General features: G+C 44.8%; 1 long non-coding RNA gene across 3 annotated transcripts; it reads left to right on the forward strand.

The window, feature by feature from the left end:
* The first annotated feature begins 7,072 nt into the window (after window positions 1-7,072).
* On the forward strand, window positions 7,073-19,525 carry Gm40816. 3 transcript variants are annotated; one of them, XR_872306.2, is made up of 3 exons: window positions 7,073-7,218; window positions 11,452-11,676; window positions 19,100-19,525. It is a non-coding gene; the product is annotated as a predicted gene, 40816 (long non-coding RNA). The 3 variants fall into 3 exon arrangements; XR_872305.1 differs by lacking the exon at window positions 7,073-7,218 and adding an exon at window positions 10,925-11,225; XR_001780168.1 differs by lacking the exons at window positions 7,073-7,218; window positions 19,100-19,525 and adding exons at window positions 10,925-11,225; window positions 18,380-18,452.
* Window positions 19,526-20,511: the final 986 nt, after the last annotated feature.

Below are 20,511 nucleotides of genomic sequence, written 5' to 3' on the forward strand. Positions count from 1 at the left end.
CCAACTGTAAGGTTATGGGTCCCGCATCTGCTCTGCTACAGGGCTCTGCCACTCGGGAAGGCAGGACGCAGAGAGTTGACCACGCTTACCCCGCCCTGTCATCAGGCGGGTGTCAGGCTGTAAGGAAGCCCCGAACACCATTCCGGGGGGCAGGGAAGCACAACCTGAGGTGCGGGACAGCTGGATCTGGTCTGGGGTTCCCTAGGCCTTTGACTAGGCCGGGCGGTCTGGTTCTCAGACTCTCGGACATCCAGGGGCCGCTGGGAGCCTTGGAAGAGCTGAGGACTGAGTGGAGGCCTGCAGGCTGGATCTAGCCCTGGGGACAGGGGAAGAAGTGGGGTGGGGATGGTGGCCGTGGCTGGGAGCACAGAGAGACCTTCTACAGGAGGTTAGACTGTAGCTCTATAGACAAAGGTCTCCATGGGTCCCCATGGCAGATCCCAGTGAAAAGGGACAGTCCATGTTTTTAAGATATTTATTGTCATGGTGGAAAGTGGGTGAATAAAACCAAACCCCACTTCTCAGGGCGGGCCTGAGGTTCAATACCTTTTGCAGGGAGGAGTGTCTGGGAAGGGAAGCTTATCTGGCTAATGCCTCCAGGTAGTTATCTCATTAGTATGGAGATCTGTCTTAAGCCCATGTGACCACAGGTCACACCCTCTACATATGGAGGGGCTTGGGGTGTTGCCCTTGCATGTCTGATGGCCACAAATCTATGGGAGAGTTGAGGCTAGTGACAGGGGCCTGGTGCCTGGAACAGGTGAAGCACCTATCGGCCCTTCAGGGTCTCCGGGGTTTCAAGCCTTAGCTCAACGGGGGAACCAAGCTACCTTTCACGGTCCCACCCCCAGCCACCCCTACAGCTCCCCAAAACAGTGAGAGGCAGTGAAGTTGAGATATGCAGAATAATGTAGAAGCAGAAGTCCAGCCCAGGCAGTGCAGTGGTTGCTGCGGCTGCCTTGAGTATGGCGTGGGGAAGGTTGACTTGATCTAAATGTTCCATCCCTTGATGAATGCTCACTTTGTAGGAGGTGGGGTTACATGTCCAGTCCACTGTGGTCGCTATTCACGCGGACGTTCCGGAGGCCATGGCAGTGTGTTCTAACCATCGTTATTTTCTGAGTAAACTTCTCTGCTCTGGATTTCCCTCCCAGATCACTTGTTGATTCAATGAGTGCTTTTAAATTTCCAAGTAGCTGGTTTATTTTTGTTTTGTTGTGATTTTATTCCACATCCTATGTTCCTCGGAGAATGTAGCACACTATGTCCCCTTTTAGAACTGACCGTAATTATGTTAGCGACTTAGCAAGTAATATGTGAGACCATGGGGTTCACTGCCATGCACCAATGAAACTTTCACGTATGTAAGGTAGCCACCCATTCTGTCTCTAAAGTGCTCTTTGAGGCTGGGACAGGCTTAGAGGCCAAAGCAGAAACTGCGAAGAATCTATAGGGGGTGGAGTGAGCTGGGGTGGGGCTCATGTGTTTGAGTTAATCACTACCATGGTTGGCCAGAGAGGGGAACAACCTGGGCAAAGTTCTGGAGAAGCAGTGAACAGGAACTAGAAGGTCAAATGTTGGTGCATTTTAGAGGGTGGCCAGAGAGGAGCCAAGAAAACAAATTCTTGTTTGATTAAATCTATACATTTCTATGAATCGTTTCCAAACTTTGAAAGGAATGGCCTGTCAAACAGTTCATTCTAAAATGTAAATTATGCCTTGACCCTATAGATTAATATCAGGAATACACAAATAAAGAATATTCTAAGCTGGGCAGTGGTGGCACATGCCTTTAATCCCAGCACTTGGGAGTCAGAGGCAGGCAGATTTCTGAGTTTGAGGCCAGCCTGGTCTACAGCATGAGTTCCAGGATAGCCAGGGCTACACAGAGAAACCCTGTGTCAGAAAAAAAAAAAAGAAAGAAAAAGAAAAAAAAGAAGAATATTCCAAGCCACATGTTCTCCATAAAGAGATAACGCTTCCAAGGAGTCAAATTTGGCTTTTGAAGGGGCTAAAACACTCAAGGTGTATAGAAAGGGAAGCTGCACACATAGCACACAGATACAATGTAGCATCTCTGAGTTGCTAAAACTAAATGGAGAGATGGCTCCACAATCAAGAGCACTTACCACTCTTACAGTGCACCTGGGCTCAGTTCTCAGCACCCAACTGACAGCTTTGGCTTCAGGGGATCCAGAGCCCTCCTCTTCGAGCTTCCAAGGATATGTGCAGGCACACATGCTTGCTCACACACACACACACACACATATATGTGTGTGTGTACATATATATGTATATGGAGAGAGAGAGAGAGAGAGAGAGAGAGAGAGAGAGAGAGAGAGAGAGAGAGAGAGAGAGAGAGAGAAACTAAATTGAGGAACAACTGAGAAAAAAGACCTATTGGGGAGCTGGTTGTGTGGTACATACCTGTAATTCCAGTGGGAAGATTAGGAGTTCAAGACCAACCTCAGCTACATAATTATTTTAATGTCAGGTTATATGAGATCCTTTCTCAAAAATACCAGGGGGCAGGAGGGGGAGAAAAAGAAAAAAAAGGTTTGTTAGAGAGGCAATATTTTTTAAAAGATTTAAAACCACTGATCTGGGGAATCCTTACATATGTACATAATAAGCCACTTTCAAACCTCTTACCAGAATACACAAGATGGATTTCACATGCCAGGATGCACTGTTCCAAGAACAGAGAGAATGACTGAAGGGGTTAACACAAAGACAACAGTTAATAGTAACGAAATATCACCCCCATCACTGAATTTAAAAATGACAATGAGATGGCTTCTATAGGGGATGGACAAGCCATTTCTCATATTTAAAAAAGAGATTGAGATATAGTAGCCAACTAGAATGTCTTAAAAACATTGTTTACCTTTATACAAAGCATACACAGTCATTTAAGACAGGAACATAGCAAGACCAATAGGCCAGCTACTTCTTCCCTGCCCTCTTGACAAGCTCAGGGGCCCCTGCAGCTGTGGGGAGGCCTCATTCTCCTGCTCCACAATAGACAGCCTTCTACTCTCCTTGTGTGCAGTGAGCAAGGTCCACGTTAATAGGGGCATCTTGTGCACAGCTACTGAATCCCAGAAGCCAAGCATTCCAAGTGTCTCCATCAGGCCACTCTGCTGAAATAGAGTAGAATGAGTTGTTGAAATAGCATGTTTCTATTACTTCTAGAAGCTGAAGAGACAGAGATCAAGGTGCCAGTGGATTGTGTCTTAAAAGTCTTCTTCCAGCTTGCAGATCACTTCTTGTTGTGTTCTGGGATGTCAGAAAATGTAAGGAAGCCCCTAGGACCTTTTCTAAGGACATTGATGGTTAATCTTGATGGTTAAATTAACTGGATTGAGAACAGCATACAAAAGTAATAAACCCCGTGTTGGAGTCTGTGAGAGAATTTACAGAGAGGATCTGATCACCAGGGCTTCATCATAATAAATGGTTTGCTCTGCCAATGCTTTCAACCTTTCAATAGACTATTGGGAAGTGGTAGGACTGTGGAATGGGAACCTTGTTTGGAGGAATTGGGCTACTGTGGGTATACACTCCAGGAGCTTTATCTCATCCTGGCCTCTTCCTGTCTGTTTCTCCAGGCCCTCCTGCCACAATGGACTGAGCCCTCCAAAACTAAATAAAACAGGCCTTTGCTCCTGCCAGTTGTTGCTGTCAAGTCTTTGGTTGTAGTGAAAGAAGAGAAACCAATACAGACAACGATTCCATCCATGACTTCTCCCAGGCATCAAAGACTCCGCTGGGTACCGTGGAAGACCTGGTTCTGGGGTCTCTGGGCTGCACTGAGGCCAGGGACGTCAGGTTCTCTCTCTCTAGGACATCCCAGATGCTGCTGTATGTCATGGAAGAGCTGAGAATGGGTGGGGACCCATGGGCAGAGGGTAGGAGACGAGAGCTCTGGCGGGTTACCACGGGGGCAAGAGTCTTTGGCTTGCTCAGGCAGGCGGCTTGGGTTGGTGGTGGCAGTGGCTGGAGTGCAGGGAGGCTTCCTGGCGGGAGGTTAGACACACGGCTCTTTGGAGGGAAACCTGCTCCATTGCTCCAGCACAGCGGGTCCGATGAGAAGAGGCAGTCCATGGTTTTAAGGCATTTATTGTAGAAAGGCAGAGAGAGAAAGAGAAGAGGGAGGTAGAAGCCAGCCATGGCCATGGGTGGGGGGGGGGGGGGTGCGGCGGGGGAGGTGGGAAGGGAAGGCAGAGAGAAGGGGAGGAAGGGAGGAAGTGTAAGAACAGAATAAGAGGTAAGAGAGTGAGGAGGGGGCAAGCAGCTCCTTTTAGAGTGGGCTGTGCCATGCTGGCTGTTGGCAGGTAATGGTGGAGTCCAGACAAAATACCAGGAGCTTGGGCATTACCTACATGACTGATAGCCACACACTTCTCTTCAGGGGGACGTGGGAGGCTGTAGCTGTGACAGGAGCCAGGGTCCCAGGAGGTGTGGCCAAACACCTACCATCCCTTAAGAGGTTCCAGGCCTGTGCTGGACTGGGGACCAGGCTGTCTGTGCACAGCTCACTGCCCCACACAAGAGGGCATGTTTGGCCAATCCCAGTAGGAGTAATCTCTAACCCATAAGCATCCAAGAGGAGAAAGCTATGGTAGACATTTTCTGAAAACACTACCAACATCTGCACATGGACCAGAAGGCTTTGCCATTTCTGAGGTGACAGTCCTTGGCATGACCAGCTCACATCAATAACACACCTCCTCTCAGGCCTTCACGCACTCGGGGCTTCCTCTACCCTTTGACCCTATTGCTTTGAAAAGGCCTTACAGTCAGTCTCAGTACAGTCAGATTCGAGGCTAGGATTTCAGCATAGGGACTGGAATGGAGCACACACATTCAGAGCTCAGTAATCTTCTGGGTCTCTGAATCCAATCTCATCTGCAATGGCCTTGTTTCCAAATGAGGTCACATTCTTAAGTACTGAGACTTGAGGTTTTAACATACAATTATCTGGGCACAGAAGTCAGCTCCTGACAGGTAACCTAGCAACAGCTCACAGCATCAGTAGCAGGGCCAGGAGAAAAGACCAAGGGAGGAAACTCAGCCAAGACGATGTCTGGGGAACTGCCAACCTCACCCTTCCAGAGGTCATCAACAGAGAAAGAACATGTCCCACACCCACAATGAGCCCCCGGTGGTGGATTGTCACACCTGTCTACTCTGCGGTACGCCCCAAGACCCCTTTAGGTCTGAACACCTATACAGTCATCCACAGTGAAAATAGAAACAGAGGTGTCTCTTCAACCTTGAGTCACAGACCCCCAGTGAATTGCCAGCAACCAGAATATAGCAGAACTATAGCCTTGGGTGGGAGGTGGACACCCGCTGTACAGTATGTGAGTCCATCATGGGAAGGCAGGTATTGGGGTGCCACATAGACAGAAGAAACTCATGACAGAGCTGTTTGCCACATCCTGTGCACCAATGGTCTTCAGTGTGTGGGACACACTGTCCATATCCTCTAGAGATCTTAGCAGTGTAAATTATCGACCCTACCCAGACCTACCAAAAAACCACGGTTGCTGACCCAGTGGGCTTTGCAACAAGCTGGGTGATGGGGGCTGAAGGGGTTCTTTGTCTTTGTATTTTTTCTTTTGTACAGCTCAAAACAACGCTACAACATTTAAAGTATACAATTTGGTTACCTTTAGTATGTGTATAATATACCGCTGTGAAATCACCGCATAGTCAAGATGATGCAGATGTTCATCATTCCTTGAGTTTCCCCTGTCCCCTCCCTCCTTCATCATCTGTCTCTCCTTCTCTCCCACACTCCAAGGGAACACTGGGAACATTGATTGAGCACTATAGTGCAGTTTACAACTTTTATACTTTGCAGTCTTCTACACGTGAGAATAATAAATCTCATGTTAGTGATATTTTCATAGCCAGTGTTCCATGATATAGACATAAATATTTGTTTTTAACTATTCCCATACCCTCGGATTATTTCCCACTAGAGGATATTAGAAATAAAGAAGCAGCCAGCATTTGTGCACAAGTCTTTGTTCACATGTTTCCATTTCTGTTTGCTAAACAGAAGCAGAGCCAGTGGTGAGTACAAGTTTATCTTTGAGAGAAACTGAAAACTCTGTTTCCTTTTTGGCTTCTATTTCTATTTTAGGATCTGGACAGATGACTCAGCAGTTAAAAGCACTTGCTGCTCTTGCAGAAGACCCAGGTTCAGTTCTCAGAACCCATATGTCGGCTCACAACTGCCTGTAAGTCCAGTTCTCATCTGACCTTAGTGGGCTCCTGCATGAGACACAGGATGCAAAAACATACACGCAGGCATGTAGGGGAGTTGTTCTGATGTTTTGACTTAATTGGGAATCTGTGTGTACTAACACTGAAGTTCATTGTCCCCAATTGGTTTTGATTTATCAATAAAGATGCCAGCAGCCAATGGCTGGGACTGGGTGGGACACTTAGAGTTGTGAGGGTAAGACACAGAGAGAATCGCCAGGACTCTAGGAGAAGAAGGGAATGAAGTTGATAAAGTCAGCCAGCCGTGTGAGTTTTCAGGTAAGTGGCTACTGGCCACTTCCCCAATTAAGCCTGGAGTAGCAGGGGAAGGTTTAGGAGTGCCCAGTCATTGAGTTAGCCAAGGCATTTTAAGATTAATTGGCGTGTGTGTATGGTTTCCATTCGTGGATCTAAGATAGCTCCTAGGCAAGTGCATGCTTTTAATTCCCCAGGAGCTCAAAGCAGAGCGGCCAAAAAAAAATCAACACAACACAGGCATACACATATATACATACAATAAAGTTAATATCTTTTAAAAGCATTTGCTTGTTTCTATTTTATGTGTATGAGTGTTTTGCCTGCAAGTATGTATGTGCATCATGTGTATGCTGTGCCCAAAGAGGTCACTGGATCCGCTAGAGCCCTGAGACAGTTGTGAGCCACCATGTGTGTGCTGAGAACTGAACCTGGGTCTTCTGCAAGAGCGGCAAGTGCTTTTAACTCCTGAGACAACTCTTCAGTCTTGAGCCAAAGTCTTGGTTTTCCAAAGCCACTGTTCTGTGTTGCAGCCCTCCAATTCCTGTTCATGTCTTTGTCAGCGTCGGGATCATAGCCATTCTAATGGATATGCTGTGGAAAGTATAGCCTTCATTTGTATATCCCTAATGCCTAAAACCCTAGTATCTTCTGTGCTCATTTGCCATCTGCACACCTTTTCTGGTAAGTTATCTGTTTGGACACGGGACCCACTTTTTGTTAAGCTACTTATCTCATTGAGTTGTGAGCTAGCCATGTATTCTAGATACAAGTCTTTCATCAGATATATGTTCTGCAAATATTTTCTCACAATGTTTGCCTTATCTTTTAATTTTTGCAGCAGTACTTGATGAAGTCCTGTTTACTGGTGCTTTCTTTTAATGCTTATGATTATTCATCATACTTTAGAAACCTGTCAAGCCTAAGACTACTGAGATTTTTCCATTACCGCTTCTTCTAAAATATCATCCAGTTTAAATTAGTAGTAGTAGTAGTAGTAGCAGCAGTAGTAGTAGTAGTAGAATCCAGTAAGTTTGGTGGACCATGCCTGTAATTTCAGAGAGAGAAGTATCATGAGTTCAAGGCTAATCTGGTTAACATACACAACTAGAAAATTTACGAAGTTATAGACCTTATTTAAGTCTACCAGTTTGGGGAACAGGTATATAGTTCATCAGGTAAGGCACTTGCCAATAAGTATGACTACTTGAGTTCACACATATAATAAATAAATAAAATTTACCATATTTCTTCTTAATGTACTTCTGCTCTGGAACAATTTGCCTCCAACTGTTGGGTCTCCTCTGTCTCCTATAGTCTATGGCAGTCCTGACACCTTCATTTTATATACACTGTGAGGTAAACAGCAAGATCTTTTTCAGTTTTGTTCTCTCATATGAATTGCCAGTTGTTCCAGCACCCTTTGCTGAAAGAGTATCCTTTCTCTAGCAGAATGGCCTTGAATGCTCCACCAAATATCAATGACCTTGGCTGCAGAGATATCCATCTCTCTTTACATCAGGGCAATAGTATCTTGATTTGTGTCATTGTATGAAAGTGTGAAGTCAGGTCTATTAGCCTCCAGCTTTGTTCCATATATATATGTATATATGCTTTACTTGCATATCCCATATATATGTGTATGTTTTATATATGTGTGTGTTATATGTACCCTATACATTATAAATATTACACACACATGCATATATATACATATATATATGTGTATGTATATATATATATATGCATGTGTGTATATATATTAAAACCTTTTTTTTTAGATGTAGCCACAGCAAATGCTGTAGGAGTTGGAAAGTTAAGAACTCTTTCTCTACATTGCCTCCATTGCTTAAAATGGGACTGGAGAGCTGTTACTCTAAGTACACAAATATACACTACAAACATAATCAAGAACTTAGAAAAACGAAAAGCAAGTCAGCATGGTAACATATACCTATAATCCCAGCATTTGAAAGGTGAAGACAGGCAGACCAAGAGTTCAAGGTCATTCTTGGCTACATAGTGAGTTTGAAGTCCTAGAAGGTTACATGAAATGTCTAATCACAACACACAGGAGGTGAGACAAGTGGATTTCTTTGAGTTCCAGTCTAGCCTGGTCTATACACTGAGTTCTGGAACATCCAGGACTACACTGTTAGACCCTGTCTCAAAATAAATATATTAAAATAAAACAAAAACAAGCAACAACGCCTGAAAAAGTAGGGCATGGTGTTGTATTGCCAGAATTTGGGAGACAGAGGCAGAAAGATCATCACAAGTTCAAGGCCAATATGTTCTACACAGTGAGTCGTTACAAGGCAGCCAGAGCAACAGGTGAGACCCTCTCTCACCTCTCAAATAACTCAATAAGCGAAGAAATCCATAAGCATGAACCATAATTTACAAAAGCTGGTAAAACATAAAACAGTTGGGTAAAGTAAGTGGATATATGATTCAGTGTGCATTCAAAATGCAGCATGATTCCTTTAAACTGATAAGAACTTTTAAATAAAAAGAAGGTTCCTTTCATACTAGCAACTGGAAAAAAGACATGGAATGAACATTTCGGTCATATTCTTTGTTAATTAGTGTCTTTAAAAGTCTATGCACTTATAGTTACTCATGTAATCAATAGAAAATGCCCCAGAAATATGGGCTTTTGTGCTTTCCTAGAAGAGCAGAGGGAGGTGAGAGAGGGAGGTGGAAATCTCTGTTTGGGCACTGCATGAAGGATGTAAGAAAACTTTACAACCCTGCACGTGCACTCCCATTGTGCTTACTTGCAGATATATTTGTTTATGTGTAGAAAATAACTCACAAGGTAATTGCATAAGCCTCATAGCAGATTTATAAAGATGCCAGGATTTCAGGTGATTTTCTTTTTTTAGCATTGTTTAATGTTTTATAATAAGCACTATTTTCTAACTAAAAGGTAATAAAGATATCTTTAGTTTGAATAGAAATGGAATCTAAGGAATGTTGCCATGATGATAAGGACACTTTTACATCTAAGTTAGGAGCTGAGGATATTTTAAAACCAGGCTTAGTGGCAGAATCAGTGCCCATAAGGCCCAGGCTCAATTTCCAGCTCCAGACCTCCAAGCCATTGCTAAGTTATAAGAAATAGAAAATAAACACATGGAAAATAGACCATGTTCCTATTTATAATTTATAGTACATTTGCATATAAATATAATAAAAGACAAATTCCCCCAAGCTATAAATAGCTTATTATATAACACTAGAGGATTTTTTGAAAACAAAATACTTCCTGTTAAAATACTTACTTCCTTCTCCTGTTATGAAAACTACAGATTATAGTAGCTCAAATGAAAAATATGAGGGCTTTATTTTCAATGAGGTGAAGAAGCTGCTAGAGTCCCCACCAGCACCCCAGAAACAAACCTGCTGGGTACCACAAGGTGGGAACTAGAAGCAGCCAGAGTTACCAGCTGCTATCCTGGACCTAGGATAAGATCAGCCCAATACAGTCTGAAATTTAGATCATGGTGCTTCATCTTCCTCTTCATCTAGATATTGTGGTGGCACAGGCTCATCTCCCAGAGACCGAGAATCCTTTAGAGATCATCGGCAATACAGGGTATCAGGGAAAGGGGGGCTTTCAAAATCAATTGCTTATCCCCCTCCCAAAAAGGGGGATGTAAGAACGGGCTGCCAGGAGGGAGTAAGACTCTAGGTCACATTGGCCTTCTAGACACTGAATAGTGTAGGGGTGGGGGATCCCCAAAGCAAAGGAAACAGCAGCAAGGGTATTTGGGACAATGGAGCTCATGAAAACTGAAGGAGATCACAGATTCTCTCCCATCTCACCTCCTTCTCCACACTGCACCTGTCAGGAGAGCCCATGGAAGGTAAGTAATAAGTCAAAAGATTCAGCTGGGATTGAAGCTTAGATATGAAGAACACACACACACACACACACACACACACACACACACACACACATACACACACACATATACACACACACCGATTAAAAATAATCAACCACAAAGAAGGAATTACCTACAGAAGAGATGTTCAAGATACTGTGTTGTTAATTAATTTTCATACAACACTCTTTCTAGAAAATAATCCCAAAGACAAAAAATAAGAAATTATAGATAAGTTTTCAGAGGGCAGAAAAAGGTAGAAAGAAAGCTAGGATAAAAACAGAAAAAAACATCCATGTATGGCTGGAATCTACTGATTCTAGCTGAACACAGGATATAAACAACACTAACTCAGCACATGACCAGCAGACCAGGAAATCACACAGCAGGAAACAAACAACAGTCCCAGGACTCACTGATAAGCCTGGAAAAAATGTTTAAAAAAAAAAAAAAGACCCCCAGCTTTTCTGAAGAATAGCCACGTGGGAGGGGAACTAAGGAATACTGTATGAGCATAGGAAGAAATGCCTTTCAGACCTGGAAAAACAGCTTAGTCAGGAACCCCACTACAGACAAGGCTGTACCAGAACCCAGAGATATCCCTCACTCAGGAGAACCAGACATAGTCACCCACTGGACAGTGCATAAGCAGAAACTAAAAGCAATGCTCTGCACATCTGGAAAGAAAACACCTAGATAAACCCTGTGGATGGAGAATCTCCCTCAAGATCCTGACCCTCAATTCAGAGACTTCTGTTAGAGACTGGACCTGACCTCCAGCTAAGATATGTCCCACAGGTGAGCAGCTTGGGAAAATAGGCTTAGGATGGTAGGTGGGAATGTAGAGTGTGAACCTTGTGTGATGACTCACAGCATAATAAAATATAACTTTTGTTATACTAACTATGCATATTCTACCTCCTTGTGCAAGACAAATACAATAATTTAAAGAATAAACATGAGAGAGCTTTACTGAAATAAAGATGATTTGAATCTGCTAATCAAAAAATCATATTTATTCTAGGAAAATATGCATAAGAAATTCAACAACGATGTATTCCTACAAAGTTATGTAATGCCAAAGATAAGAAAAATGGCTCATATCACAGCAAACCTGGATGCTGAAAGTAGATCCAGACTGGAGCTTGTCTACAACCTTCAAATGCCCAGCCCCAGTGATCACTTCCATCAACCAAACCCTGCCTCCTACAGGCTCTACATCTTCCAAAACAGGACAACCAGCCAGGAGGTCAGTGTTCAAAACATGAGCCCCAGGGGAACATTTCATGTCAAGTCACAATAGCTCGAAACAAAATAAATGTACTGTGTCCGTCATGGACCTAGAAGTATGAATCAGGGCCGAGCTCCCTTAGAAGGCTCTGGGAAGGACTTTATGCCTCTCCCAACTCTCATGGGCTCAGATGCTGTTTGATTGCATCAGGATACCTCCAGTTTTCAGAATGTTGTGTTTTATAAAAAGATAAAGGGGTGAGAGAATATGTTTGGTGGAAGTGCGGTAAGGTGGTGGTGGTGGGGGGGGGAAGGTGCCTCCAGAGGCCCTGCTGAGACATCCCTTCCCTATGAGGGACCATGGAATAGAGTTTATTCAGGGCATGGGGAGGGGAGTTGAGAGGGTAGTAGAGACAGAGAGAGAGAGAGAGAGAGAGAGACAGACAGCCAGACAGAGAGAGACAGAGACAGAGGCAGAGGCAGAGAGAGACAGAGAGAAACAGAGAGAAAAAGAGGGGGGAGGGAGAGGGAGAGAGGCTGGCCATTAGCATAGGGAGAGAGGTAGGAGGGGAGTACGGAGAGGGGAAATGGGACAAGAGGACAGAGGGAGAGCAAGAAGCAAGAGAGTGAAGAGGGGGCAAGCAGCCCCTTTTATAGTGAGTCAGGCACACTCACTATATCTGTTGCCAGGTAACTGGGGTGGAGCCTAGACTAAATGCTAGCATTTCCTCATTTTGGTTTAATTAAAAAAGAAAAATTAGAAAGGGGTGATGGTGGAGCAGGAATAGGGTCATTGTGATCTCTAACTACTTCCTGCAGACTTGGGGTAATGTGTCTCTAGGAAACCTAAGAAAATGGGTATGGGGATGCTGGTCCAATTTTAAGAGAGTTGGCTGTTTGCTTGCTGTTCAGGGTCTGTAAACCATCCGTGGATAGATCAGAAATAACAGGTCCGTAGAACCATCTGTGCCTGTGAGAGTCGATTAGAGCAGCTGGGGGTTGCTTCTCTGGAGTCTTGGGTGTAGTAAATGCCTGGACTTGGTAAGATGCTGAAACACACACACACACACACACACACACACACACACACACACACACACACACACACTAGGTAGAGAATAAGGTTAAAGTACATTTGGGAGAAAAGTTTTTCTTAGGTGTACATTTGGAAGTTTAGGTGTGCATTTGAAAATACATTTGAAACCCTTAGGTCTTGGTGGTTGGGGGAGAGGTGAGTCCCAATCCCAGGAACAGGAAGAGGAATCCCACCCTCTGGGATAGGTAGTGAGTGGGAACTTTTGGCTATTGATTAGCAGATGTACTTATCTGGATGGAGTCTATTTGGTCCATGAGAGGTAGATCTGAGTGGGTTTCCTGTAGCTTATAAGTTTACAAAAGTGATAACATGAGTTAACTACATGAACAGCCTTTAAGATGAGCCTTTCAACCCTGATATAGCTGTCTCTTGTGAGACTATGCCGGGGCCTAGCAAATACAGAAATAGAAGCTCACAGTCAGCTATTGGATGGATCACAGGGCCCCCAATGGAAGAGCTAGAGAAAGTACCCAAGGAGCTAAAGGGATCTGCAACCCTATAGGTGGAACAACATTATGAACTAACCAGTACCCCGGAGCTCTTGACTCTAGCTGCATATGTATCAAAAGATGGCCTAGTCGGCCATCACTGGAAAGAGAGGCCCATTGGACATGCAAACATTATATGCACCAGTACAGGGCATAAAAAGGGGGAGTGGGTGGGTAGGGGAGTATGGGGGACTTTTGGGATAGCATTGAAAATGTAAATGAGGAAAATACCTAATAAAAATATATTTTAAAAAAGATGAGCCTTTCATAGAGCAGAGGAACAAGAAGAGCTTTTTCCTTCTGTCTAGGAGACTGAGTATACATAATGAGAAACAATTTTAAGTTTATAATTGAGAGTCAAGGGAAACTTAAAAGCTTGACCTTACGAATATAGTTGAACATATATATAGCAAGAGAAAGACCTTAAGTCTATAGTTAAAGTACAATCAAATGAAACGTGTATTTGAGTATGATAGCTTATAGTGTAGATTCAGCACTAGAAACACTTTAAATTTAGTTAAAAGACAATCAAAGAAAACTTAAAATTTAATTTGTGACTGTACAATTGGATCATATAATGAAATATTTTATGAGGGTTAGGCAAATTTATAAGAACTGGAATAATGTTAGGACAGTGGCATAGCAAGAAAAGGAAATATGAAACATTTAGTTGCTGGAAACAGTTTAGGTAAGGAAGTAGCAGATTACATCTGTGAAAGCTTATATCTGAACTTGTGTCTCATTTATCATGAAGTCTGTAAGAAATCTGGCAGTCTTAGTTAACAAATTTATTAATAAGCAAATATAGTGGTGGATTACCTTAGGGTTAAGGCGCTAAGTCTGTTTTCTTCCTGTCAAACAGCTAAAGTTACCTTAGCTATCAATGTAGTCAGAAATCTGGGGAAGAGTAAATTATAATCTATGAGTCATGTATTAATTAAAAAATAACAGGGTTCGTCTATAGTCCACTACCTAAACAGTTCCCAGGTTGCTGTGGTCTCCATGGCAACGTGGGCAGAGTCAGACCCAAGTTGTCAAGCCCAGAAGATGAAGAGCTTTTCCTCTGTGGAATAGATTCGTGTGAAATGAGAAATGACTCACCTTTACTTACACAATATGAGGCATTTGACTCTCAGTGTATCCAGTTTTGTCCACAGTGTAGACCAAACCTGGGCAGGGCAATGGCAACGTTTTTCAGTGGTTTTTATACCACAATCCAGGCAGTCTATTGTAGCTGTCTCCATTATTTTCTGAGACCTTGGGGGTTAACTGTTAGGCTTTGCAAATCTCTGTCATAAGTTTGAATACTAATATATTAGCAGACTTCTGACAAGTAGTATCTATTTGTCATATTTGAGTTAGACAATAGAGTACACTATAACTTAGTGGCAGTAGCAAAAATCATTATTTGTCAAGGCATGATGGAACAGAAATCTTAATTGTTAGATAACTTTGACAGGCTGTATTAGCAGAGAAAATTACATGAAGAGAGACACACATAGAGACAAAATTGTCTAGTGTACCCTTGGCTTAGAGTTAATGTGGACCAGAATGGACAGAAACCAGAAAGCTGACAGCAGTGGCATGAGACCATGGCAACAGAAAGTGAGTATATCCATGTACCACGAACTGAGCTAGTGGGGGTAGGGGATGTAAATTGTGGGAACAGGACAGGGGCATGGGAGTACCAAGTGGCACTGGCTCTGGGCTTCATACTATGGACAAGTAGTGCTGACCACCCCCTGGGTGGGGGGAAGAACTGAGAATGTAACAGAGAACATCCGACAGGGGGACTGGGGAGATGTCTGCTCTGGGAGACAGTGCACTGTGGAGACACCAGGCGCACCTGTGCAGTGGTAGCGGGGGGGGGGGGGTGGCGGGGGGGGAAGGACTGGATGGTAGCAGCAGAGTTGCACAAGGAAGGGAGAGCAGGAGATAGAGACAGACACACACCAGGCCTTGTGGAACCAGCAAGCAGGGTGGGGCTTCCTCCTAGCAGCCAGAAGCACCAGTAGATTTCTGTCTCCTAGCAACTTCACCCAAGTGGTGTGACAGATCTCTGTCACTAAATGCCAAACGTATGGTGGAGTACAGTGGGCAGGGGCTGAGAACTGAAGTGAGAGACACTGGACTTGAAAGCGTGCCCGCAGTAGTCCTGGGCAAGGCAGGGCCCCTGGCTTTGTTCACCACCACCCCCACCTGCTGCCCTCTGCTGCAACAGATTCAAGGGGTCAGGGTAATGCTGTGGCGTGCACGGGGCCTGCTTCGGGTCATGGGCGAAGCTGGTGGCCTTGGAGTGCTGTGGCAGGATCAAGGAAAGGCAGTAAGAGTGGCAAGCAAGCAGGGCAGGGTGATCATCAGCAAAATTCATGCCCAGGCAGGGATAGAGGCAGGGGAAGACACCAGAACAAAAGCAAGGGAGGAGCAGGGTAATAACTTTTTTTCCCCCCTGCTGTGATGCAGAGCTTGTGCCCATGCCACAAAATATTTGGGCAGGGGCAGTATCAGCTGTGGGGGGGGAGCAGGGGGGGAGAGGGAGAGGGAGAGGGAGAGGGAGAGGGAGAGGGAGAGGGAGAGGGAGAGGGAGAGGGAGAGGGAGAGGGAGAGGGAGAGGGAGAGAAAGAGAAAGCACACGTGAAAGAGCACAGGGGCAGGTGGCCACAGGGAAGTGCAGTGTCTCAGCAAACAGTGTCCCAGGCTAGATGCAAAGGTTGGGGTGAGAGCTGCTCCCCCTCCCCGCACCTGGAAGTGAACTGGGAGCAGAGCAAATGGTGAGAGTATGATGGACCAGGGAGGAGGAAGCCTACACTACGGATCACTAGTGAGAGAGTTGTTTTAAAATGCTAGTTTAGTAGCCATGTAGAGATATTGCTTGCTGGGTACTGTGAATTAGACCTAGAAACACCCCAGTAAGTAGGGACAAGGTGGCAAAGACCAACCCAATGGATGTGGAAGTTATTAAAAATATTCCTACCGGCATCCCAAGAATGAAATTTAATAGCAAAATATAAATGTGCAGCCAGGCCAGATCACCAGGTCGTCATGTGCTGAACTTGGATGCTATGTTGATCCGGACTCAGTGGAGAAAGTGACCCACCTAAGCTTAGGAATTTGTCTATGGCAGCAGGAGAAAATGGTCTCCAAGCCGGGGTGGGGGTGGGGGGGTGGGGGGGGTGGGGGGGTGTGGGGGTGGGGAGGGGGAAGGAGTCACTCAAGGATTAGAAGTCCTAGAATGAGGGTCAGTGAAAAGACCAATCATAAAGACTGAATGTCTCCATCCTCAAGGGCAGCACAGAAGTGGCTTTGAGCTCAAGAACTCTCCCCTGGGACCATGGGGACATTTACTCTGACCAGTGGGGGAGTGGAGCTTACCTGTTTTCCAAAGTGGGCTAGTGGGTGATGGCTCTTCATGTGGTAGCAGGGGGGATATGAACCTGCAGAATTTCTAAGTCTGAGTTACAGCACCAAATGTTGTGTTTTATAAAAAGTTAGAAAGGGGAGGAATATGTTTGGTGGATGTGCAGTCGGGTATGGGGAAAGAAAGGGATGCTTCAACCAGCCCATGCTGAGGCATCCCTTCCCCCCCTCCCCCCCAGGGACCAGCCACATGATGGTATAGTACAGAGTTTATTCAGGGATGGGGAGTGGAGTTGAGAGGGTAGTAGAGACAGAGAGGCAAACAGAGAAAGAGAGAGAGAGAGAGAAAGAGAGAGAGAGAGAGAGAGAGAGAGAAGGAATAGAGGCAGGCCATGAGCACATGGAGAGAGAAGGGAGAAGGGAATGGGGAGAGAGGCGAAGCAGGAGGGAGAGGACTGAGGGAGAGCAAGAAGGCAGGAGAAAGAGGAGGGGTCAAGCAGCCCATTTTATAGTGAGGCAGGCCAACCTGGCTATTGCCAGGTAGCTGTGGGGCGGAGCCTAGACAAAATGCTAACAGACTTCACCCTCTCTTGCTCTTTACATGCCTGTGTCCAGATATCCCCTTTTAATAATATTATTTATAATAGGGCCCACTCGAATTACCTCATTTTAACTTGATTACCTCTTTAACAATCTTATTTCCAAGTAAGACCTATTTTGAGAACAACACACTCTTTCTCTCCCCTCCAGAGAAAGATACAATTCAATCCATAATTCTGAGATAACACAGATACACTGAGTCCAGAACATAGCAGCAGGAAGCACAGTTAAAAAAGCAACAACAGGGCTGGTGAGATGGCTCAGTGGGTAAGAGCACCCGACTGCTCTTCCGAAGGTCCAGAGTTCAAATCCCAGCAACCACATGGTGGCTCACAACCATCTGTAATGAGATCTGACTCCCTCTTCTGGAATGTCTGAAGACAGCTACAGTGTATTTACATATAATAAATAAATAAATCTTAAAAAAAAAAAAAAAAGCAACAACAACAACAGAAAACTGAGGCAAGGCTTAGGCATCAGCAGTGGAGCCTGGTCAGCACAGTGAGGCATTGTGACAAGAGAAATGTGGAAAACAGCTTCACATTGAAGCTGAGTTTGGAAAAATAGCAAATTAAACTTCCTAGTGGATATTTTAAACTGTCACTGGTCTTAATTCTAGAATAATTCATCTTTAAAGAGCAATTATATCTTGATTTGAAGAGGCAGCAGGCTTGATAATTCTAAGTTTTGCTTTGATTCTTTTTCTACTGTTCTATTCAAGTAAAAAAAATACTGCTTTTTTCATGGAAATCGACATTCAGAATATGATCCTAGTTTTGCAAACTTGTATTTCTCCTACCTATGGAGTCCTACGTCCTGCTTCAAACACCGACCAGGGTTACCTGGGGGCACGGGGACTTAGAGGAGAGGGTTTTTCAACTTTGTTATACAATTCTGTATACTTGAACCCTTTGTTGCTTCGAACACACCTACAAAAAATCCATTCTCTCTCTCTCTCCCTTTCCCTCTTCCCCTTTCCCTCCCCTTCCCCCTGCCCCCTTCCCCTATCTATCCCCTCTCATTAGGAGGCACATTCGGTACTATAAGGGAGCCAGTCCAGGGGTTGGAGGCAGGGTTGGGGATGCTGTGGCAGCAAACAAAAGACGTCAGCATTGTCAGGAGAATGTTCTCACCAGGCTTCTATCCCACCAAGTTGTGACAGAAGTGTCCTTTAACTACAGGTGTCACCTCATCCACTCAATAACAGTCACACTTGACCCCTGAAGATCCACACAGTCTCCAAGGTCAGAAGAAAGAGGCAGAGTTGCTAACTTTTGAGAAAATTTAGTATAAGCCAGACATGGTGAAACATACTGTCTTCCCAGCATCTAGGAGATTGAGGTTGAGACAGGAGGATTAGAATTTTAAGGTCTTCCTGCATTACATAGTGAGTGTGAGAGTATCCTGAGCTACATGAGAAGCTAGAAAGAAAAGGAGATGGTGAGAAAAGGGGAAAGAAAAGGGGAGGAAAGAGGAAGAGGGAAGGGAAAGAGGGAAGGGGAAGGGAAGAGGGGCAGGGAGGGAAAGAGAAGAGGGAGAGGGGAGAGGAGGAGGAGAGGGGAGGAGAGAATAAGAGAGAGGAGGGAAGGAAGGGAAGGTGTGGAAAGGGGAGGGGAGGGGAGAGGGAAAAGGAGGGGAGGGAATGGGAAGACGGAAAGGGGGGAAGAAGGGAGGGGAGAGGAAGAAGGAAGGGAAAGGGAAGAGGAGGAAAGGGGAGAGGAGGAGAGGGGAGGAGAGAATAGGAGAGGGGAGGGAAGGAATGAAAGATGAAGGAAGGGGGGGAGAGGGAGAGGAAAGGGGAGGAGGACAGGGAAGAGGAGTGAAGGGAAGAGGCACGTGGCTACATAATGGTTATAGTGTTCAAATTTTACAGTTCCTCTTTTCTTGTCTGTCTGTTCCAGGTAGTGGGCAGGAAATACATATATGGTTACTTCTCTTCCTGTCATTTTGCCAGGAAGCAGGAGTTTTTGAGCCCAGCATGCAGACAGCTGGATTGCATAAAGCTGAGCACACTACAGAATGATGTGGCTTTAGATCTCTACTTCCTGAAATCTGTTGCCGGGACTTCCCTTCAACCTTTGTAACCTCACATACAGGCCGTTCTGACAGGAGACGTGGACTCAGGGTTAAGGGGATGAGCAGAGAAGCAATGCCAGGGAGGGCTGCCCAAGAACAGGTTCCTAACATGGGCAAGCCCTTCCTGTTGGCTGGGAGAGACTGGGTCTACAGGTGTGCACATGCTTAACAGTCTCGTGGCTCTGGGTTCAATCTCCAGAACTGTAAACGCCACGAAAGATCACAAAAAAAAAAAAAAAAAAACCAAAAAACCAAGATATGCACATTGTAGTCAGTACACAGATAGCGCCCCCACCAGAGCCCTCTTGTCACACTTTCACAGCCACAACCATTTCATCCTGCTCCCATCGATGCCTTACCTCTTGTAACCAGTACTGTGATTGTTGGTTTTAGGAGAGAGATGTTATTGTTTGATATGGGTGTGGGTGCACATGCCCATATGAGAGATACAAGTGGGTGTACAGAGAGGCCCATGTGGTACTCCAGAGTAGGCTTTTGTGTTTACTGCACCTCTGCCCCTATCTGATTGCTTTGAGACACTGTCTCACTGAACAAGAAGCTCACCATTTGGCTAGACTGGCTGGCCAGCAAGCTCTCCAGATCTGCCCACTCTGGCCCCAGTGCTGAGGTTATGAGCTCCTATTTACATGGGAGCTGGGTATTTAAACTCAAGTCTTTGTGGTTGCAAAGGGGGCATTCTTGCCCACTGACCCATCTTCCCAACTATATGAATCTGCTTTTGGTTAATTTTATTTCAAGAATGTCATATCTAAATAAAAAACATAACAAGATGCTATTAAATGGTATAATACAGGAAGCACTCTTTGGGTGTGTTTTTCCCTTAGATGAACAGTTTGTTTAGCCCTTTACCTGGAAAGGCTTTCTTTCTCTAGCATCCTATCCTGCCATATGTGGTTATTACTTCTGGTAATGACTTATAAACATACTGCATTGACCAATTCAATTAGCTTCTCTGATCTTAATTTACTAGAATCCTTTTACTCTTAAGTTTCATAAGCACCATCATGAATACTCTTCATCAGGAAAATCTGGGGCTGATGAGATGGCTCAAGGGATTAAGGCACTTGCTGCAAAGTGTGGAGACCTGAGTTCAGTCCCCAGGACCCACCTGGTAAAAGAGAACTGATTCCCATAAGTTGTCCTCTGACCTCTACATGTAAATTGTGGTGTACCTCTCTCCAAATGCCCCAAAATAAATGTATGTTTAAAAAAAATA

Source organism: Mus musculus, chromosome 11, assembly GCF_000001635.26.
Source record: "Mus musculus strain C57BL/6J chromosome 11, GRCm38.p6 C57BL/6J".
NCBI lineage: Eukaryota > Metazoa > Chordata > Mammalia > Rodentia > Muridae > Mus > Mus musculus.